Here is a 22984-nt window from a genome sequence, read left to right as displayed (position 1 = left end):
TTCAAAACTCATAATCCCCCCTAAGCACATTGTACTTTAAGTATAAGGAATATATAGACCATTTTGAGGAATGTAAACAATAGCAATGGTCCAAACTTATTTCCTGCTTTAAATTTTTCATTTTCATAGCTTCAGAGAATCCTGAAAGGTCCACATATTGATAAATAATGTTACGACAGCTGTTTTAACGTATTGATGTGATTCAATTGCCTCTTGTTACAGTTATTAAAATAGTTTGACAACAAGCAGGAAATGTTCATGGGCCAGTGACATCACCTCATTGAAATGGTCTACCTAGCATTTAAAAATAAAATCATGTGTCTTTAAACAGTTATTGACATTTTGTTCAAAAGTCGTATCTTAAATGCTGCACTGTGAGGGCTTACTTCTACAATTTTAAATTAATCTTGACGGCAAGGCATTTATTAGCCTCAAACATTCTTTTCACCCTGACTTGAATGTTTATATTCAATGCTTCTATGCCCTTCCCAGAAATAAATAGCTTTCAACTATAGAGCCTGTTAAGATCAGTCCATTTGTATTGATTGTGTACTTAAGAAGATCATCACATGCCTCTTTGCTTCCTGTAAAAAGCCACGCTAAATATATTATGGCATATATGTTATGACATTAGACGTTTATTGCAGAGAAACACATGGTCACCCTCTTATTGTTTTATATTGACAACAAATGACGTATAGCTTGCAATGTCCACGTGTGAATGGTAGCGTCACCTGGTGGTGAACAAATGTACTGCGTTTAAACGATTCTGAGGTACAGCAGGTATCGATTCATTTTCAGAAACAAGCCGCTTTCGCTTTTTTGATATTGGTGTAAATACATGAAGAGCTTCAGAGGATTCAATGTCTTTGCGATGTTGGATACAATACACACATTGTGTGACTTTGTTGATGTGTTTTTTTTTTTAACAGCACAAGCACTGCAGTGTAAAAACATACAAAGAAAGGCAATTTTATCCCAGTTTGGCAATTACAACAATTTTACACTGATACATCATCAGCAGTCATCAGCGTAGAGTAGAAATTAACACAGAGTATTAAAATAGACGAAAATCGACATCCCAAAACCCCTTAATAATAATACCACTTTCACACTTTTTTGACGCACACACACACACACACAAAGATTTCGTCAAACATCACAGTCATAATCCCTCCCTTCAGTTTGCATGTTTAGTCTATACAGACCTTTAAAAAAGGCTATGGCTCTTTGACACCCTCACACCCTCACATATAAAAAAAAGTACTTTTTTTTTTTTTTAATCTGATAGTTTCAATTAGCTCAATTATCCAAACTTGATTATTGTGAACATGTATTTTGAACTGACATCAAAGATCTAAACAGATACTTGTATAGTAAACACACTCTCTGTGGTTAAGGACACTCTGTACAAAACTCTATACATCACAGACGGTATGAGAGTTTATAGAGAATACAAAGTGTACTTGATTATTTATTTATTTTTTTTAGATATAAAAGTGTTTGCACACTGAGATTACATTAGTTAAATGTGTTTTCCTTTATTTTAATATGCTAACCATTTGATTGGAATTCTGTTGGTGGAGGGCATGTTTTCAATATTTATTGGGCAGATTTATTGATATAGTTCATCCAAAAATGAACATTTGCTGTTACGTTATTCTCGCTCAGATCCTTCAATATGCACTGTCAATAATTCTTTCAAAATGGTGTCTATTTTGTTGTTGTTGTTGAATAAATAAAATTTTCTAGTCATTTCAAATTTCATCAATCAAACTGACTAAAAAATGAAGTTAAGCTTAGTATAAATTACAAAAAAAAAAAAAGTTGAAACTTGATTAACACTAAAATAAGTAACGTAAAAAAAATATTTGTGGTCAAGACTTGTTTTGTCTTATAATTTTTAAGAGTGTAGGTAGAACATGAAAACAAAATTGTGGTACTTGGTGATTCATAAAATGCAAGTCAGCCCAAAATATTCAGGCAATATTAGATGGCTCAAGGTTAGGGCCAAACAGAATCTGCAGACAATTTTTGCTATTTCAGCACAGAATTAAAGAATAAAATCTCTGTATTCGTGCAAAATGATGTTGTGTGTATCAAAACTGTAAACTTAATATATGAAGTTAAAAATAATATCCTTTTAATTTATATTTAACTCTTACAGTGCAAATCCAATTAGATCCACTTAATTGGCAAACAAAGCAAGTCTCTAATATATGAAGGCAGAAAATATGACTTTACAAACTGTATTGTAAATAAATTATACATTTAAACATTTTCATATTTGTCAATAATATTACTGAAATTAATTCACACACATTTATACAACTAAGTAAATAGACTTAATGAGATATCTGCGCGCAGATTCCATGTGGGCCTATTCTTGGCTCCTGATGATAATTAGACTTCTTAAGAAGTATAATGATCAGCTCATTCATCATTTTGTAACATTAGGCTGTAGATTAAACGTTATAATGTTTTAAATATTGTAGTTTCCTACACAGGCTGACTGTTTTGCTTCATTCGACGTCAAAGTATTGTCAGGAGCCATGCGTATTCATTTTAATTAGCCTGTATATGTTGTTTTTTGTTCATTCTCAAGGTTCCAGTTGCTGTTTACTTTCATTTTATGAAACATTTTAGCAAAAACAGTCTTTAATGTTCTACTAAAGTAAATTGTCACCTATAATTTACAGCAAATTTTAACTTTTGTATGAACTATTCTTTTATAATACAACAAACTATATATTTTTACACATTCTCACAGCAATGCATAACTTTTTGATTTAGTGGCTAATTCGTATGAATTTGTACAGTCTCATTTGTATAATTTAGTACAATTTGCTCCTTTAATAAAGATTGGGTTTAGGGGCGGGGTTTGGTGCCACGCCTCCTTTTTAAAATCGTATATTTTCGAACGACTTAACTTAGCCAATTAGCCACTAAACTGACAAACTGTAAAATACAAACGTTTCCGCGTAAGATCTGGGGTGCGTTTCCGAAATCTATTATTATCCAACTAAGGTCGCAAGTTGTGTCGCTACAAACATAGTTGATTTGGTGTTTCCCAAAACGAACATTCTCAAATTGCATCGCAAACTTGTACATTTGCAACTACACCTCTAGAGCTGTAGTTAGAAGCATAGCTTCTGTCTGTGTTCTATTTCTAATTATACTTCTAACTCCAGCTCTAGAGTACAAGTTTGCGACACAGTTTGCGAATGTTTGTTTATATGCTCTTGGAGGAGATTTTGGTTTTAGATAGTAATTGGATGCTACTTGTATGTTATCTGTAAGTGTTTTATGCTATGTTTAATGAAAGGTTTGAAAATACGCATCCAGGTAAATGTATGTGTAACAATTTGTATGGATTTATTTATGGATTTTGAATTGGGGTTTTGAATTTTAACATAAATTAATTAACTTATAAGATGCATACGTATTTATGCATCATGGTAGCGCAGTGGGTAGCACGATCGCCTCACAGCAAATAGGTCACTGATTCAAGTCCCAGCTGGGTCAGTTGGCATTTCTGTGTGGAGTTTGCATGTTCTCCCAGTGTTCGCGTGGGTTTCCTCCAGGTGCTCCAGTTCCCCCACAGTCATCTCTCTTAGGTGTAATTTGCTTTTAAAGTATTTTTTACAATTCAGTTTTAGCAGTCTTCATATTAACAATTGTGCACTTTGAAAACATTTATGCCATTTTAAACACAGTCCTGGCTCATGACGAAAGCTACAGGTGACCTATTATTTAGAAGCAGAATTTATGTTATGTCTCCAAAAATTGTGAAAACAAAAACATATAGTATATGGTAATGCTTTTAATTTATAGTAGGTTATTTATTAAGAAATGTATCTGTACTGTATATGACATGGACCTGTTGGTTAGAACATTTCTGCAGTGGTTTGAATGTGTAAATGTTAAAGTAGACTTTTCTATATATAATATTATCATTTAAGTTAGATTTGTATATATATAATATTAAGTTTGATTTTTCTTCATTTCTTAATAAATAGCCTATTGGAAGTTACAATCATTAATGATTTAAATAATTTATTTATGAGATAAAAATACACAGCTAAGTGGCTAAGTGGTTTTATGCTTTAGAATAGAATATGGAATATTCTCATTAATATTTGTAAAGGAAAAATTGGCCCTATATGTTCTGTTTACATATATTTTAATTAATATGAAAAACCAGTGCATGTTTTTACCAAAACTAATATTGGAAAAAAAAAAACATCATGTTTGGGCAAATAATTTTGTTTTACACGCACACGCATTTAATGTGCGTGTAAAACAAAATTATTTGCCCAAACATGATGTTTTTTTTTTCTAAAGAAGTTGTTACTCCACCCTGTTTAGAGCATAATTATGGATGTTTTACGCTATAACTAACATGGTACAAATGATGGATTTGCGACAGGGAAACTACGGTTTTGGGAAACACTCGTCACTACATTGTTCGTTTCCCAAATGATGCATCATACAATGATAGATCAGCCGCGAGTTATGTCGTTGTTTTGGAAACGCACACCAGGCAGATTTCTTCTCAATTTACTAATTATTTTTCCCTTTCTGATTAATGTCTATGCATATTGCATTTCCAGTTTGGCAGTCATGATTATGTTTTTGCGCAAAGTAATTCTTCTTATATCCTTTATTATGCTACATGACGCTTCATTGAATATTCACACAGATCTGCTCATATCGCTTCACGATAAACCCTTTCCAAAGACTGAGGCTTTTTTTTTTTCAGAGACACATTACTAAGATCACACAATATCATACAATATCAAATCACAACTGGATGTCTACGGAACTCACAATAGTCATTATTGGATAGAAAGCTCATAAAAAGAACAGCATTTTGTCAAACAAATGCGTAAAATTGATTAAAGCGTTCTCGAGCAGGTTCCCCCCTGCGTTTTGGCTTGTGTTTTAAAAAGAAGGAGGATTGCTCTTGCTCATCCTCTTGCAATATTCTGCCTTCAGTTTTTTTGGACATTCTATTATTTTTTCATTGCACGAACCCTTTGAAGACCTTGTCCTTCATCTCACATTTAGCTGCCCTCGGTTGCGTCCTTTAATGCAGTCTGACAGGCATCAGGAACAGTCGGTAGAGGATGAGCTCCAGGGGAAAGGCAGGGCCGATTGAGCCCCATCTCTGTGGTACAGGCATTAGTTTGGACACCTAGGAGCCCTCCTTCACCTCTGGGCTCTCTGTGGGAGTCGGGGCCTCCTCTGCAGACGGGGACTGAGCATCACCTGGACCATCTGGAACATGCAGAAAAAAAAGCCTGAGGATTAATAGATGACTTTTAAATTACAGGACTAAAATGAACAATACACACAATACCAGATGTTCTCAATTTCAGTCAGGTTTTTCCAGTTATAAAGAATGATTCAGAAATAAGTCATTGGTAAGTCAGTGACAAATTCATTAAATGTTCCACAAAGTGCTTTAAAATGTGCACTTTTATTTGATGATTGATGTAATCTCAACCGAAACACAAAGAGAGGGTGGGACAGTGTAGCCCCTCCCCTTTTTATAAAACAGCCAATAGCATTTTGTTTTATCACAGCTCTGCCAGTGAGAGTGCTTGAGATCAAGCACCTCAAATGTGAATCGTCTTGAAAAGGGCGGGGCATGTCAGATACCAGAGAGCATTTGATTGGTCACAATTTGATGAGAACTGAAGTATGAGGTGAAGTGAATAAAACCATTGATCCATTTAGGTGGCTGTGGCAAATTACAAGCTTTACATGTTCATATCGGTTTTATACCTTCTAAACATGATTTTTTTTTCACTGTTTTGGAGCGCACTAGGTTTTAGATATGCTAAATACTAACAATGCTTTATTCTAATTTTATGTGACCTTTAAAAAGAATTGATTTAAAGGTGGATTCGTTTTTTTTAAATTAAATAGCTAATAGCTAACATACTAGCTTAAACATTAAATAAAAATCTCATTCTTATTTGAAACATTTTTGTGACTTTTGAAAATGATAACATTTTAATCTGTGATAGTTTTATGGTTTTGACAAAAAATGTGCATTGCATATTTGCAAGTTTTAGTGATATCATATTGCATTGATTTACAAAATAATTCTTAAAACAATGCTTTAATACTTTAATAAATATTCAATATTTAAATATTCAATATTGGAATATTAAATAATCAAATATTTTGTGTTTTGCAGATATTGCAGATATTTGCTTTTTTTTTACCCCTTGTGCAATGTTCAAATTGACCACCCTTTTATTATGTTAGAGATGAAAACATCCACTGAATGAAACTGCTGTAAAAACAACATCAGGTAAATATTTTATTCAATTTCTTTTGCATAAATCTGTTAATCAACCTCAGTCCTGATCAAAAGTACTAAATCGATTTTAAACATTACAGTATTTCAACACTTTAATTGCCAAGTTTACAAATGATGTCACTCATTTGGTGAAAAGAAAACACAAAATGACATATTTTCAATATAAAAAGTAATTGTGGAGTGGATTTTTTCACCTTTTATCACAGTCTTAGTTATGTGAATGATTGGTTACAGAATTGGCTTTGATACGTAGTTAGATTTTCACCTTTTCTCCCTAATCTTTTGTTGGTGGCTGTTTTTACCCCATTGACTTCCATTATAACCACATTTGACGGTGCAGAAATACACAGTCCTTGTTTTTGTTTACTCCATGTAATTTTGAGAGCTGAGATGCATATTTTGATTTTCTCAGACACATCAAGATTAGTGCGTAAAGGTTACTCTGACACACTTACAGACACACAAACACACACTTGAATTTGCTGTTATACACCATATAATCAAAAATGCATGATTATATGGTGTTATAGATTTGCAATAAAAAAGTGCTCATAATGGAAGTCAATGAGGCAAAAACAGCCACCAACAGTAAATTAGAGAGAAAAAATAATTTTTTTTCACCAAATCAGCGACATCCTGTAATTTTCTGAGTTTTGATCATACCTGAGGTTGATTAACAGATTTATGCAAAATAAATACATACTTATCAGAGGCATTTTTACAGTGGTTTGATTTAGCTTTGATTTTTTTTTTTAATTAAAGCATTTTCTCAAAATAGTATGTGTCAAAATAAGATTTACCACCAATAAATCATTCTGCTAGCTGAAACACAGAAAACGTTATGGCCAAATTAATACTCAAAATTATCCCAGAGTGGATGACAACATCCCCAACAGTACATAAGGGTTAATGAACAATATATTTATATACAGTTTGAATAATGACCTATATATATAAACTGTTTCAATCTTTTAGTTAAATACTTTGTAAATCTAGTCATATTATTTTTCAATTTATTTATTATTTTTGCAATAGTTACTTGGTTGACTTTCCCAAATGTACTTGACCGTTTAGGATTTTTACAAGAAAAAGTTTGTGTGTGTGTGTGTGTGTGTGTGTGTGTGTGTACTGTATGTGTGTACTGGTTGTATGTGTGTATATACAGTTGAAGTCAGAATTATTAGCCCCCTTTTGATTTTTTTCTTTTTTAAATATTTCCCAATTGATGTTTAGCAAAGAAATTTGCAAAAGAATATGTCTGACAATATTTTTTCTTCTGGAGAAAGTTTTATTTGTTTTATTTCGGCTAGAAAATAAGCAGTTTTTATTTTTAAACACCATTTTAAGGTAAAAAATTATTAGCCCCTTTAAGCGATATTTGTTTTCATTAGTCTACAGATCAAACCATCGTTATACATAACCTGCCTAGTTAACCTAATTAACCTAGTTAAGTTTTTAAATGTCACTTTAAGCTGTGTAGATGTTTTGAAAAATATCTAGCAAAATATTATTTACTGTCATCATGGCAAAGATAAAATAAATCCGTTATTAGAAATGAGTAATTAAAACTATTGTTTAAAAATGTGTTGAAAAAAAACTTCTGTCCGTTAAATAGAAATTAGAGGGAAAAATAAACAGGAGAGCTAATAATTCAGACTTCAACTATACATATAAACACACACACACACACACACACACACACACACACACACACACACACACACACACACACACATTTTAAAATAATTTCACTTATTAAACTTTTACAATAAGTTATTATATTATATATGATTTTCATTATTATTATTATTATTATTATTATTATTATTATTATTTATAACATTAAATATTAGTTTATAATTCAGCCATTACTATTACACTGTAAACATTTCTTGCTGACTAATATTTCTTTTTAGGTGAATCAAATTAACTTTTTTTGTCTTCTCAACTTATTAAAATGAGTAAAGCAACATAAATATTTGTCGTCAACACTTTTTGTTATTACATTTACAGTGTATTTTTAGACTCCTGTATATGCGTTATCATTTTGTAATTCTATGCAGAAATGATGAAAGACACCTGTGAGGGACAGTTCTGCCAGTTTTAGCGGCAGGTCAGGTGGGACTCCAACAGGAGAGCCCAGGATATCCGGCAGTGCATTACGACGACCAGAGCGTCCCGATGAGGCGAAATCCAACACCGGCTCCACTTCTGTCATCTCTACAAACAACACAGAGCTCACATCATTTTACAGTCATTACAAGAAAACAAAACAGATCGTTCTCCAAAACACATGCCATTTCTGACCACTAGGTGGAGGTCACACCCCAGAAATGCTTTCTTGCCCACAGGAGGGACAACAAAATTATATAAGCGAACATTTTCATGCTTGACCCATCCTGATGGTTCGGCCGTGGCTCGAGGCGCGTCTTTCACAAGCACAAACCAAACAGACCACTCGACTCAACCAAGAGCCTTTCTGAATTTATCCATGCTCGCTCAGTCAGGAAGAGGTTGCTATTAGCAACAAGACGAATCACCTATACTGCATAGCAACAGGTAATCTCTTCTGCAAACAGTGCTGAGTGGACATGTGCTGAGTTTGAAAAATGCAACATATTGTGATGTTATTGAACATGCATGATATTTTAATCATGACCAATTCTGCAAATAACTTTTGTTTCAACATTTATTAGAGCTCTTTATTCAAATGGTTGTTTAAGCATTGTTTATCACAACACTGGGCTATTGATTAAGGCTATGGCTATGTTCATGTTAATCTGGCCTATATAACATGGTCGAGGTATGAACTGAAAATGTTCTGATTCTTTATATAACTTTGGTCTTTAACACCTTTCAATATGCAGTTGAAGTTGAACCTTTGATGTTTTTCTTATTTTTTTAATATTTCCCAAATAATGTTTAACAGAGCAAGGAAATTTTCGCAGTATGTCTGATAATATTTTTTCTTTTGGAAGAAGTCTTATTTGTTTTATTTCAGCTAGAATAAAATCAGTTTTTAATTTTTAAAAACATTTTAAGGTCAAAATTATTAGCCCCTTTAAGCTATATTTTTTCAATCGTCAGTCATCATGGCAAAGATCAAATAAATCAGTTATTAGAAGTGAGTTATTAAAACTATTATGTTTAGAAATGTGTTGAAAAAATATTCTCTCCGTTAAACAAATTGGGGGGAAAAAATAACAGGGGGGCTAATAATTCTGACTTTAACTGTAGCTCCATTTGTTAACATAAGTTAATTAAATGAAACTGATGAAAAATAGCATGTATTAATCTAATTGTTATGTGAAGGGATACTAACAAATGAGTGCGGATTCAAATGCATGGTTATTTAGGAGAATGGTCCGGCAAGCAACGGTCAACTCAGGGGCAAACATGTAAATCCAGGAAATCCAGAGTCGTGGATGGGAGAACATGCAACCTTCACACAAAATAGCCAACTGACCCAGCCAAGGCTCGAATCAGCGACCATCTTGCTGTGAGGCGAACGTGCTATTCACTGTGTCACTTTTAATGGTCATGTCCTAATATATAATAACTTCATAGCTTTTTTAATAGATTAAATAATTTTTAAATAACTTTAACAAATGTTGCTATTGATCACTTTTGATATTAGTTACTGCCTACTACTGTTTACTAATGAGATCTTATTATAAAGTGTTACCTATTGTGCTGTATAATCCTTTTAAAATGTAATTGGTACCAAACATTCGTTAATTCAGAGCTTTTATGTACAATAATACACAAAAATGTTGTTAAATTAAGTAACACATTTTGTGAATAAAGCTTCAGTAATTTTCACAAAGGGGTCACCTCACAGCAAGAAGGTCGCTAGTTCGAGCCTCGGCCGGGTCAGTTGGCCTTTCTGTATGGACTTTGCATGTTCATGTGGGTTTCCTCCAGGTGCTCCAGTTTCCCCCACAGTCCAAAGACATGCGCTATAGGTGAATTGGGTAAGCTAAATTGTCAAGTATGTGTATGCGTGTGAATGAAAGTGTATGGGTGTTTCTCATAGATGGGTTGCAGCTGGAAGGGCATCCGCTGCGTAAAACATATGCTGGATAAGTTGGTGGTTCATTCCGCTGTGGCGATCCTTGATCAATAAAGAGAATAAGCCAAAAAGAAAATTAATAGATGAATGAATAATTTTTACAAGAAAATTCACTGCATCATATACCAAGCCTGAGATGCACTTTGCACACAAGCTATTTATCCGCGTGAGCCCAGACTCTGTGTGTGTATGCGCTCACATGCATGTGAATGCGAACAATTGGCTGGCCATTTGCATGGATGTGCTCACACACAGTCTTAGCATGTGCTTGCCCAAACATATGCCTGCTCATAAATATAGCATTATTCAGATGGGACTAGACAGAGCATGTTCAGACCATTCACACCAGCAACAATCTGTTGATTTAAGCATACGGCGTAGTCCGCCTACTAAAATAGATGTTATAAAATCTGTCAAAAATTCATTCATTCATTTTCTTTGCAGCTTAGTCCTTTTACTAATCTGGGGTTGCCACAGTGGAATGAGCCGACAACCTATCCAGCATATGTTTTACGCAGCGGATACCCTTCCATCTGCAACCCATCTCTAGGAAACATCCATACACACTCATTCACACTCATACACTATTGACAATTTAGCTTACCCAATTCACCAGTACTGCATGTCTTTGGACTGTGGGGGAAACCGGAGCACCTGCAAACTCCACACAGAAATATCTGTCTAAATTATAATAATAAAATATAACTTATTTTACTTCTGCTAGTAGCTAAAAGTTACATCTTATCGTTGTTAATTTAAACTTGAAAGCACTAAAATATTACTATAAATAATATTAAAATTTATTAAAAAACATATTTGAATAGAAAACATTATAAAATTAAATAAATAACAAAATAGTAATAATAATATTTATATAATATTAATATTACAATCATACAATAAAACACTTATAATAATATAGAACATAAAAAGGAAAACGAGAAAACATTAACAAAACAATATAGTATACCTAATAATAATAATAATAATCTAAAAATAAAAAACTAAATTCAATATATATATACATATATATATATATTTTTTTTTTTTTATAAATTTTTTTTATTTAACTCATTTGCACACATGGTCAAAGCAACTTAAAACAGCTACTCATAAATCAATGTTTTATATGCATGAATAAATCATTGACACCAAAGGCCATGGTTAACAGGAACTGGAAAATTAAAGTAGGTCTTTGAGGCAAACGATTTTCATTCAAATATATCATCAAAGATAACATATCTTAATGATAGCGCACATAAAGCATGTACCACTTTATTTGTTTTGATGGCATGATTCAAGTGTTTATTGCCTTGTGAAGGTACAATTCAACACAGTTTTTTTAAAAAACCCTGACCCTTCTGAGAATCCATTATTGTTTATATATTGTAAATAACGTAGTAAATAAAAGTATTTTTTACAAGACCGACACAGTGGCTCAGTGGTTATCACTGTCGCCTCACAACAAGAAAGTTGCTGGTTCGAGTCCCAGCTGGGTCAGTTTGTATGTTTTCTCTCGTGGGTTTCCCTCGAGGGTTTCCTTCGGGTGCGGTTTCCAAAGACATGCACTATTGGTCAATTGAATAAACTTAACTGGTCGTAGAGTATGAATGTGAGAATGTGGGGGTTGCTTTGTCTACTATTTTGTTTCGGATGTATGTTGTGTAGATGAGAGCTTTAAAGGACTGAATTAATCTACTCATCCTTTTAAAAAATGTCACAAATTATACAGTTTATAAGGATTTTTTTCCAAATTTCCTAAATACCTTTTCACCTGCTGGAGGGTAAACCATATCAAAGATTTACATTACATGAATACTCTAGAATTATATTTCGAGATTGGAGTAAAATCTAACATGTAGGAGACTATTTTAATTCAGTACAATATTAGATTGTTAACTGAAACTAGATGCACTTAAGTCTTATAAAGCAATATGTTACATAACAGTTAGCATATTATAAAATCAGCAGCCTAACCAGATTGTTGTACTTTATGCAAACAAAATAAATCATACTTTTGTAGAAACTGTAATTAAATTTCTAAGCTAAAAAAATAAGATGACCCATTAAAATGTATTTTAATATAATCCCAGAACACTGAGCTTCTTGAGTCTTCGAGTCTTCAGTAAGGAGCATTTTGATTGGTAAATTTAAAGCTACCTGTGATTGGCCAAACAGCACAAAAAAAGAAAAGAAAGATATTTAGGAGTCCCCACACGAGACAGTTTGCAAATGCAGATTAGAGGATTCATAAACATGTAACATCATCATAAATATGTTTGCATATAGTTACAATTTTTTTAGGTAAGATGCATTTGCAGGGTTCAACACAATACCTTCATGTTGTCCCAACACAAATTGATTAAAGAGCCCCGAATCCCCCGTTGCAGGGTAGATTATTGCATTATTCTCCAGAACGTTTGCTCAATAATGTATACTCAGCTTCAGTCATGATCAGTCCCTCACACACTCTACTAGCGTTTTAAGGGAAAGGTGCGTTCATGTTTTACCGGACCTGGCACAGAACATGTTTGATATTGTTTCATGTTACCATTGGCGTTTCTGTGTGAAGTTTGCATGTTCTCCCTGCCTTTGCGTGGCTTTTCTTTGTGTGCTCCAGTTTACCCCACAGTCCAAAGACATGCGGTACAGGTGAATTGGGTAGGTTAAATTGTCCATAGTGTGTGTGTGAATGTGTGTGTGGATGTTTCCCAGAGATGGGTTGCAGCTGGAAGGGCATCCGCTGCGTAAAAACTTGCTGGATAAGTTGGCGGTTCATTCCGCTGTGGCGACCCTGGATTAATAAAGGGACTAAGCCGACAAGAAAATGAATGAATAAATAATTTCGAGAGGATCACATGCTTATGATCGCTTGCAGCCGGTCCTGCATTATTCAATTTATCAATCACCAATCAGACGATTCCTAAACTACTATAAATACCCTAAGTTCCATATAACAGCCATCTTCGTTTTGAAGAATCCCCCATTCCACCCCTACTCCTCATCCTTTCCTAGATGGGTGGCACAGTGGCCCAGTGGTTAACACTGTTGCCTCACAGCAAGAACGTTAATGGTTCTATCCTTACCAAGCCAGCCAACTTTTCTGTGCGGAGTGTACACGTTCTCCCCGTGTTTCCCCAGGGTCCCCGGTTTCTTACCGCCATCCAAAACCATGCAACTTAAGTTAATTGACTAATCCAAATCAGCACCATAGACATGCTCCTAGTAATTAGTTATCTATCTCTTAAGAGCATTTATTATCTATTTATTAGCTACTACAGCAGTGGAGTTCTGGAGATCAACCTCAGCTTGAACCCCCCTCTCGCCATGCAAACGGGAGGGAGCCCCGGGCTCGATGATCTTATGAGCACAAGGCTCTTTCCTGAAACAGCATGCCAAACAAGCTTTATAATCAATCATCAGCTAAGTGTGAACTCTTGAAATAATAGTTGTCTGAACAAGCCTCAAAAATACTTTAAGTGTTTGTGAATCGTGTTTTGAAATTACAAAGTGGCTTTTAAAGATGTAAATTGAGATTTTTGTTTTGTAAATGTATTACTTTTGGGACCAATTTTAGCTCTTTACAATAGACCACACAGTTTTATCCACATGTCTTTAATCTTCCACTGATGAAAAAAAGCTTGAAGCTGAGTATGTTAACTGCAATTGGTCATTTTTGGGTGAAGTATCCCTTTAACAACCACACAACTAGACCTTGTCAATGGCACACAAGATCCTTAAATCACGGTGGCATATGGGCTTTGTTTTACTGCCGACTAATCCTCTAAAATATGGAAAGGTTATTCGAGGCTCTCTCAGGCAGCGACTGATCTTCAAGATCTCTTCTCCAGCTATTAAATACCATTAACAGGTATTGGCTAACTAAAAACAGCATCCATCTCTCTCGTTCTTCCTCTCTCATTCTGTTTATCTGTCTCCTGGCAGGGAGCCTGACTAGCTGTGGCTCTTGTAGTTTTATAATCCATATTGTATGAAGCTGGAGGATTACGGATGAGAGACGGCACCAGAGTGGATCCACCTCCCGTCCAACCCTTATTTATTATCATTTATTTAAAGCTCTCTTATTTAAACTTCTCCCCAATCCATACTTGCTTAATCTCTAACTAAACTAGATGTCACTGTTCCAGTCTTCTGATTTCAAACCTCACAGATACAGACTTATAAAATGCACGTCAGAAGATGACAACTCTTTATTTAGTGCAATGGATTTTTCCTGTCTCCTCTTGTCTATGAAGGGTCTTGTGCACACAAAAGCATTTGCATTTTCTGTTGGGAATTTCCATTTTATTTTCCTTTGGGGAAACCCAAAGCAGCAGCAGGTTCGATGTTATTGTTGGCTGAGTCGATCCAAATATAGTTATCATCATACAGAAGATAATAGGACCGCACAATGTATCATTTTAGCATCGATATGCATATCGATATCATAGGACATGCAATGTTAAATTTATATATTAGGATTAGAGTTGACCAGAAGCCACAGTTTAAAACACATGATATTTGTTGTGTTAAAGCGGAGTTTAGACATAATGGATTTAAAGTTTATTATTTGCGTGGAGGACTGGGCAATATTTTTTGAAACATGTTGCTAGCATGTTTCTAGCATAAATTAGCATGTTTCTAGTATGCTTGTTACTATGTTTCTAGTATGATAAGTATGTTTCTAATATGGATTGGTATGTTGTTAGTATGTCCAATGTAAATTCAATGGCAGATTTTATAATGGAAGTCTATGAGACAGTTGCTAAGGTGCTGTAAGTGGTTGCTAGGGTATGGTTAAAAAGTTAAAAGGTCATCTGTGATTGACAGATCGCTAGTCTGGGTTAAATTAACCCAACCTTAAGTATGTATGAAAGTCTGGTGTAAAGTTATAAGGTCAGAGAGTTTGGCAGCAAGATATAGCGACTTAATTCAGTATAGTTTGGAGGTTTGGGGCTAGTTTGGTGGTTGCAGTATGAATGATCTAGAAGGAGATGTGTTCTTAAAATAGTCTAAGAAGAAGAAAACGGAAAAATAATATGTTTATGTAGTAGTTCAAACATAATGGATTGAAAGTTTATCATTTGCGTGTAGGGTTGGGCAATTTGGCCTAAAATCAAAATCTCAATTAACATTTTAACTTGATTACGATTAATGACAGATTACTTTGTTTATTTTTTTGCTCTCATAGTTCACTGACAAGTTATGGACAGTAAAATGCTCACATATTACAAGTGAAAGATTTTTGAATAAAAAGTGAACATCAATGCTGAACAACTGAAATTAAAATACATATTGCCTAAAACCCTCAATTTAAAAAAAGAAAATAAATAACAACGTGTAACGTGTAGTTACATTTTTTTAAAGGCCTGGAGGTATGTGACTGCAAGAAGCCAGCACTCATCGTAGAAGTATAAATCAGCCTTAACCAAGCGAGGTCACGTAACCACATGCAGTAGTTAAAATAACTGAAAAAATTGACCTGTTTGGTTGTTCTAAGTGGTTGCTAAGGCAGTTGCTTGAGCGTTCTAGGTGGTTTCTAAGATGTTGCTAGGCGGTTGCTAAGGTGTTCTGAGTGGTTGATAAGGTGTTCAAGGTTGTTGCTAAGGTGTTGCTAGGCAGTTGCTAGGGTGTTCTGAGTGGTGGCTAAGGCGTTGTTAGGTAGCTGCTAAGGTGTTGCTAGGTGGATGCTAGGGTGTTCTGAGCTGTTGCTAGGCCATTGCTAAGGCATTGCTACGGTAGGTGGTTGCTAAGGTGTTGTTACAGTTGGTGGTTGCTAAGGTGTTCGGAGTAGTTGCTAGGCAGTTGCTAACATTAGCATGGTTCTAGCATAAATAGTAAGTTGAAAGGTAATCAGTGATTGGCAGATTGGTAGTCTGGGTTAAATGAGCCCAAACTTAAGTCTGTATGACTGGTGCAAAGTCTGGCGCAAAGTTATGAGCTCAGAGAGTTTGGTCTAATGTTAAGTCATGAGCAATATCAAAATACTTGGCTTGTAGTATCATATAAGCATGGCATAGGGAATAAAGCATGAGTATATTGCATTTATACAACATTTTTACAACATAAAATATAGGTCTGCATGAAAAAAAAATTTGCGATAACAATTTTCTTACGATATAACATCTCTCTACAAAAAATATTTTAAATAGCTTCGTTTTTAAATCATTTATTTATTTAATGTGATGTTATTCAAATAAGATGGTAAAATATATTTTGTTCAGATCTAATTTAAACTAAAAAACTGTGTCAGGGTGCAAACATAGAAGGTGCGTTCGACTTGAACAATGGCTGCACCCAGCATGCAATCAACAATATTAGCCGAGAACTATTTTATGGAATAATTATTTATCTCAATTTGTTAAGAAAACGTTATGGGGGTGGCATGATCAATGATGACTATTATATTACAAGTCTGTAAAAGACTTATTTGAGTTGATATTTGGTTATTCACTAAAAATACATTATTTAAATTGTATATGGAGCTGTATACAGTAAAGGGTCTGTATGAAAATGATCAAAAATAAACCTATGCAAACAATCAAGCCCTAATACACAAATTATTTAACAAAAAAAGATGATTTGACCTCTTGCTGTAAAAATTTTGTAGTATTTTAACAATCATGTGTACAAGATAGAAATGGCATACAATGTTAATTGTTTGTTTGGAAGTTTGTGATATGAAAGTTAGTAAATGCGAAATGCACATGGAGTCGGTGCAGTGTCAAGCCGGACAAAAGTTCTAACTGGCATGCATCACATTAAGACAGTATCTTTTGCATGATAAACTACTTCAAATTTGCTGTGGATTCAAATCTCAGGTTCACAGTTTAACAGATGTGCCCAAGCCTTCGTTGCTAATTTAAAACCATAACATTAGGGCCACAAAGGAATATTGCTTCATTAAATTATGCAGAATAATGAGAAAGTGATCAACATGAATGTGATTACCTGCATCAGCTTTCACTCTTCAGGTCAATCCTATCTTCGGTAAGACGTCATTTAAGCTTCTGATTTGGATTGGGATCACTATCATATCTACTCGTAATATTATGGGGTTTACCCAAAAAGCTCATCCTCAGGCAGTTCTAAACCTGTTTGAGTTTCTTTTTTCTGTTGAACACAAAAGAAGATATTTTGAATAATGCTGAAATCATGTAACCATTGACTTCCGCAGCAGGAAAAACAAATACTAATTTAATGGTTACAGGTTTCTAGCTTTATTCCAAATATTTTCATTTGTGTTCAACAGAAGGGGGAAAGTCAAACAGGTAACGAGTAGAGGAACGAGTGGAGGATGATTAAATTATGACAGAACTTGCAGTTTTGGGAGAACTATTCACTTTAAATATCCCTGTTTCAGTCCCTTTCAGTCCCATTATTAACACAGAGACTAATTCTCAATACAATTTTTTATTAAGTTGTTAAGTAATTTAGAAAAAAAAATTAAGTTTTCAAGATTAAAGTTTAAATATTAACTTTGTCTTCATTGAAAAATCAGCTCAAACACATGATAGAAGAATATTGCGACAGACAACCCATTAGATATAGTAGCTAAAATAAATGACATCTTGTGACTTTTAACCATTATAGAGATGAACATGTATATAAGAATAGTACTGTTTTATTATTAATGTTGAATAATCGCTAAAAACAATTTGTATTTACATAATGTATAATGTGTTTCCTCTATATTTACTATGTACAGTATAGATCACTATCTATTCATAATATTATGGGGTTTACCCAAAAAGCTCAACCTCAGGCAGTTCTAAACCTGTTTAAGTTTCTTTCTTGTGTTGAACACAAAAGAAGATATTTTGAAGAATGCTGAAATCCTGTAACCATTGACCTCCGCAGTAGGAAAAACAAACACTAACTTTGTCTTCATTAAAAAAATCAGCTCAAACACATGATAGAATAATGCGACAGACTACCCTTTAGATATATTAGCTAAAATAAATGACATCCAGATGAACATGTATATAAGAATAGTACTGTTTTGTTATTAATGTTGAATAATCGCTAAAAACAATTTGTATTTACATAATATATAATGTGTTCCTTCTATATTTACTAGGTATAAATCACGATCATAGTATCTACACATAATACAATGGGGTTTACCCGAAAAGCTCAACCTCAGGCAGTTCTAAACCTGTTTAAGTTTCTTTCTTATGATAAAACAATTTGTATTTACATAATATATAATGTGTGCCCTCTATATATACTATATTGCATACATGTACACTTACATGTATATCCCTAAAAAGGTTTTAAATATGTTTTAATATTTATATAAAACTATGTTATTAAAAATATAAATAAACATGCATGTGTATACATATACTGTACACATGGATGTGCGTATTTAAAATCACATAATAAATATGCATAGTACTGTATTTTAGTATCTTTATAAAAATATGATTTGCAGTTTGGAGCAAAAATGGGTGCAACAGAAACTATGATCTACTTTTCAATTAAGGTTTAGAGCTGGAAAGTTATTTTATACTGTTTTTTAAAGAAGCGATCACTTTATTTTGATGGTCCATTTGTTGAATTTAAGTTACATTGCATCTTCATGCCAACTAATTCTCATTAGATTATACTGTAAGTTGACATGTACTTACAACGTTTCTTATAGTCAGTTTAATGTCTGTTGAAGGAGCAGTGTAAACATTAAGCAGACACTCTACTAATACTCAAATAGACCATCAACACAAAGTGTTACCCTTTGATCAAATATTACAGTAAAACACTTATATTTTTTGCTTTTATTACACTCTCTTGTTGTAATATGCTTTAACTGTAATATATTTCGGATGTGGAACAGCTGGACATATTCTCAAGATTATTTCATGAAAGGAAATATAGAATGAATATTATCTTTTGTAACTATAAATTACCTTTTTAAATGACCTCTTTACTGCCACTTTTGTGTCATTTCTAAAAACCATATTAATTTCTTCGACTCATTAATTATAATTATGTTAATGTTCAAACAAGTTATCGAGAATACCAGTGATGTCTGTTTTGATCTTTAAAGGGCACCTATGATTAAATCCTATTTTGTAAGCTGTTTGCACAGAACTTTGTGTAGGTAGGGTGTCCACAGACATATTGGGTATAAAGACTGTAAGTCTCTATTTAAAAAATTTCCTGATGTTAAAATAGGATCCAAATCCCTCCCATTTTGAGGCCCACCACAACGTGATGTAGGAGTGTGGTTTCCCGGCCCACCAAATTGATTGACAGCCATGAATTAACAGGTCTCTGTAGTAGTGCGTATAATCATATCAACAAGACAGGACATGTGCAAAGCAATGGGATCAAAAGATCTTTTAAGCTCGCTGTGATAATTAACCATCATCAAATGTGATCAAGAATGAGTTTTACAAGTTTAAACGTTTTTAAAACAGTGCATGTTTGTAATGAATTACAGCAATTGACGCACACTCTGACAATCACGTGAACACATTGTGTTTAGAGCAGAAAACTTTAACATTCTGAAAGCTATGATAAATAATCTGATGGGTGTTTTGAGCTGAAACTTTACAGACACATTGTGGAGACACAAAAGACTTATCTTAAATCTTGAAAAAGGGGTAAAATATGTGCCCTTTAAAAATAAAACCATAATAAATGTTTTTTTTTAGGAAGACAATTATATACAGCTGTATATATTAGTTTTACCCTATTTTACTTATTTAAATTGTATCTGACAACTTTTGTTTGCTGTTGCTCAAAGATGAATCAAACTGTAAACAACCCCCAAACATAAACTAGTAGCCAAGTAGGCTAATCTGTGTTTGGGAAACAAAAGCTAACCTGCAGTATGTTAAACGTGACACATATTGCCATATGCACTCTTTTGATTGATGTGTTTGTTTTTCTATTAGACTCACATGATCAGCCATGCAACAGCTGGAAGGCCAAAGCGACGACCTTCACACTGAAAACCTAATTCTGTTAGAGGAGACGCGGCGCAGCCAGATTACTGATTCTCTTGACAGATCTCATTCTGTGATTGTTCTACTGTATATCCACAGGGGAACGCTAAATATCAAGCCAGATGTTCATCACTCTCAGTATCCATCATACAAGAGTCAAGTTACTTTCATTCATTTAACAGCACGGATTGTTGGAATGCAACTTGAAGGTAACATCCTTAAAAGAGATTCTATGATTTAGTAAACGCTACAGAAAAAAAAACATGCTTGTCTGAATTAGTTTAGTTCATACAAGTGATTCTCACACATTTATATAGAAGTGCTCAATTCAAGCTTATAGAAATTGGTGCTTAAACCTAAAAAATGAATATTTTGAATGGAATTATTTGTTATTAGGGGTGTAACGGATCGTGGTTGATCGGTGATTCGTACAAATCACAACCCGCAATTTGAAACATACGTTAACCTCTGATTAATATATATTTTTTTACTTGTAGATTAATCATAAATTTGTAACAATCACAGAAAGATCACCTCTCTCATCATTAACATCACATGTATGAAAGCATTTTGGCTTTCCAGTAAAATATAATGATGACAGAAGAAGTTGTGGTGGGTTATTCAGGATGTGGTGGGTTTCTTAGGTTATTAAGGGTGTTTTCAGTCACTACTTGTTTAGCCTGCATTAATGCATTCAGTGTATGCTGCAAGATGAATCATTAAAAAAATCTGAATCTCAACAACAATGCAATATAAATTATACATAAATGATGGTGATTTGCATATGTTTATTAATCCTTCGAATCACTGCATTCAAATCTGTGTTTGAAAGACGCAAACATTTTTACAAGTTACAAACAGTCAAATAAGACAGAAGTACTGGGATAACAGTTTATAGTTTAGATAAAAAAAAAAAGATTTAAATCACCATCATATGCATTGACTTTTACACTCAAAAATAAAAGTTGTAGGCAGCAATTTCATTTAACCAATAGGCTGCGGTAACCAGCCATCAAAAATATTCATTCATTCATTCATTTTCTTGTCTGCATAGTCCCTTTATTAATCTGGGGTCGCCACAGCAGAAGGAACCACCAACTTATTCAGCAAGTTTTTATGCAGCGGATGCCCTTCCAGCCGCAACCCATCTCTGGGAAACCATCAAAAATATGCCACTAAATAATTCTTCAGAAATGACACATCTAACAATTAAACAAAGTTTTATGAGTGAATAACTGAATCATTTATTAAAAATGAGACTAAAATAAATACGGATTGTTCAAATTATAATGTTAAATTTATACATTTAGCATTATCAGCAATTAGTAACAGTGAATTTTTCACAGTACCGAATATTTTACTATTTATTTTTATTCAGCTGATTATTTCTTCATTTTATTTTTGATAAAATTATAGCTTCTAAGTTGTGTTTGTTGAAAGTTGTTCTTGCAGTACTGTTTTTGTAATAAATAGAAAGAAAATTACATTTGTCTCCTCCCCTTTTTGGCTGATCTGAAATAGGTGCCAAAACGTGGTGTTTATTGATTATTCATACTAACACTATTTCTGTAATAAACTTTTTGGCTGATCTGAAAAAGGTCCGATGCATGACTAAAAATCATAATGTGATCCGAACTGAGAGTATGTGATCCGTTACACCAGTAGTCGTTATGTTTACAGTGATTATTTAAGGAAAAAATCCAAGTACTAAAATTAAGTAAAGCCTACTCAGCTTTTTGATACTGGTGCTCGCATCATGCTCTCTCTGGGATAGTTGTCCAGTTGCTTTCATTATTAGGTGCAATAACTTGCTGTTTTACGACATCTAGAGTCAATTTTCTATTCATAATGACACATCCAGACTACAAAACACAGTAAAAATCACTGTGTGTTATGTTCCAAGTATTGATGTTGTCTTGGTTGGTTGGATTTGTAATTATCTCTGTTGCAAACGTATGTTATCATATAGATTAATAGTAACTTTTGCATAATTACTTTTACTTCTAATTATTAGTAATGTTTTAAGCATAACGTTTATCACTGCTAGATTAAATAAAATGTACAAAAATAAAGAGTAAAATGTACTTGAAACAGAGTATTGCAAATTGTAAATAAATAATTAACAAACTGTTATTCTTACATAATTTAGCTACTTCACTTAGTTAAGCAAATTTGACTCAATTCCACACATTACATTTACTCTTAAAAGAGGTGTGCAAAAACTTGCACAGGAAATTTCTTCAAAGTAACGTTACATAAAAATAAACAAATAAAAACTGCACCAAATTATGAGACAAATAAAAAATTTTGTTGTGGAAAGGCTCTACAAAATAGTTGTTACTCAGCTCAGTGTTGATTCAGATCAGTTCAATAACTATAAACTCTATTCAAAACAAGTAATTTGAGTGATAAGCAGCTCTTGCGAAGGCAGCAGTGTGGTTATTCAGCTCATGTCCAATGAGAGAGTGTTGCATAAGATGCAGAAGAAGTGACAGACTTTAAATGACAGGCTGTGTAAACAAATAGAGGTGGACCGCAGGGGTCACTTTAGTTCTCGGAGGATTTAGAATGAACAACTGCAGCAGCCACACTTTGGGCTTGACCTCATACTGTCTCTCAAACTAG

At 33.7% G+C, this 22984-nt stretch overlaps 1 long non-coding RNA gene across 1 annotated transcript; it reads left to right on the top strand.

The window, feature by feature from the left end:
* The first annotated feature begins 8397 nt into the window (after positions 1-8397).
* On the top strand, positions 8398-21843 carry LOC141378242 (uncharacterized). Its single transcript, XR_012392253.1, has 2 exons — positions 8398-8893; positions 20309-21843. It is a non-coding gene; the product is annotated as an uncharacterized lncRNA (long non-coding RNA).
* Positions 21844-22984: the final 1141 nt, after the last annotated feature.

Source organism: Danio rerio, chromosome 16 (assembly GCF_049306965.1).
Source record: "Danio rerio strain Tuebingen ecotype United States chromosome 16, GRCz12tu, whole genome shotgun sequence".
Lineage (NCBI taxonomy): Eukaryota > Metazoa > Chordata > Actinopteri > Cypriniformes > Danionidae > Danio > Danio rerio.
The sequence above is the reverse complement of the archived record's forward strand: the minus strand, read 5'-3'. Positions and strand labels throughout refer to the sequence as shown.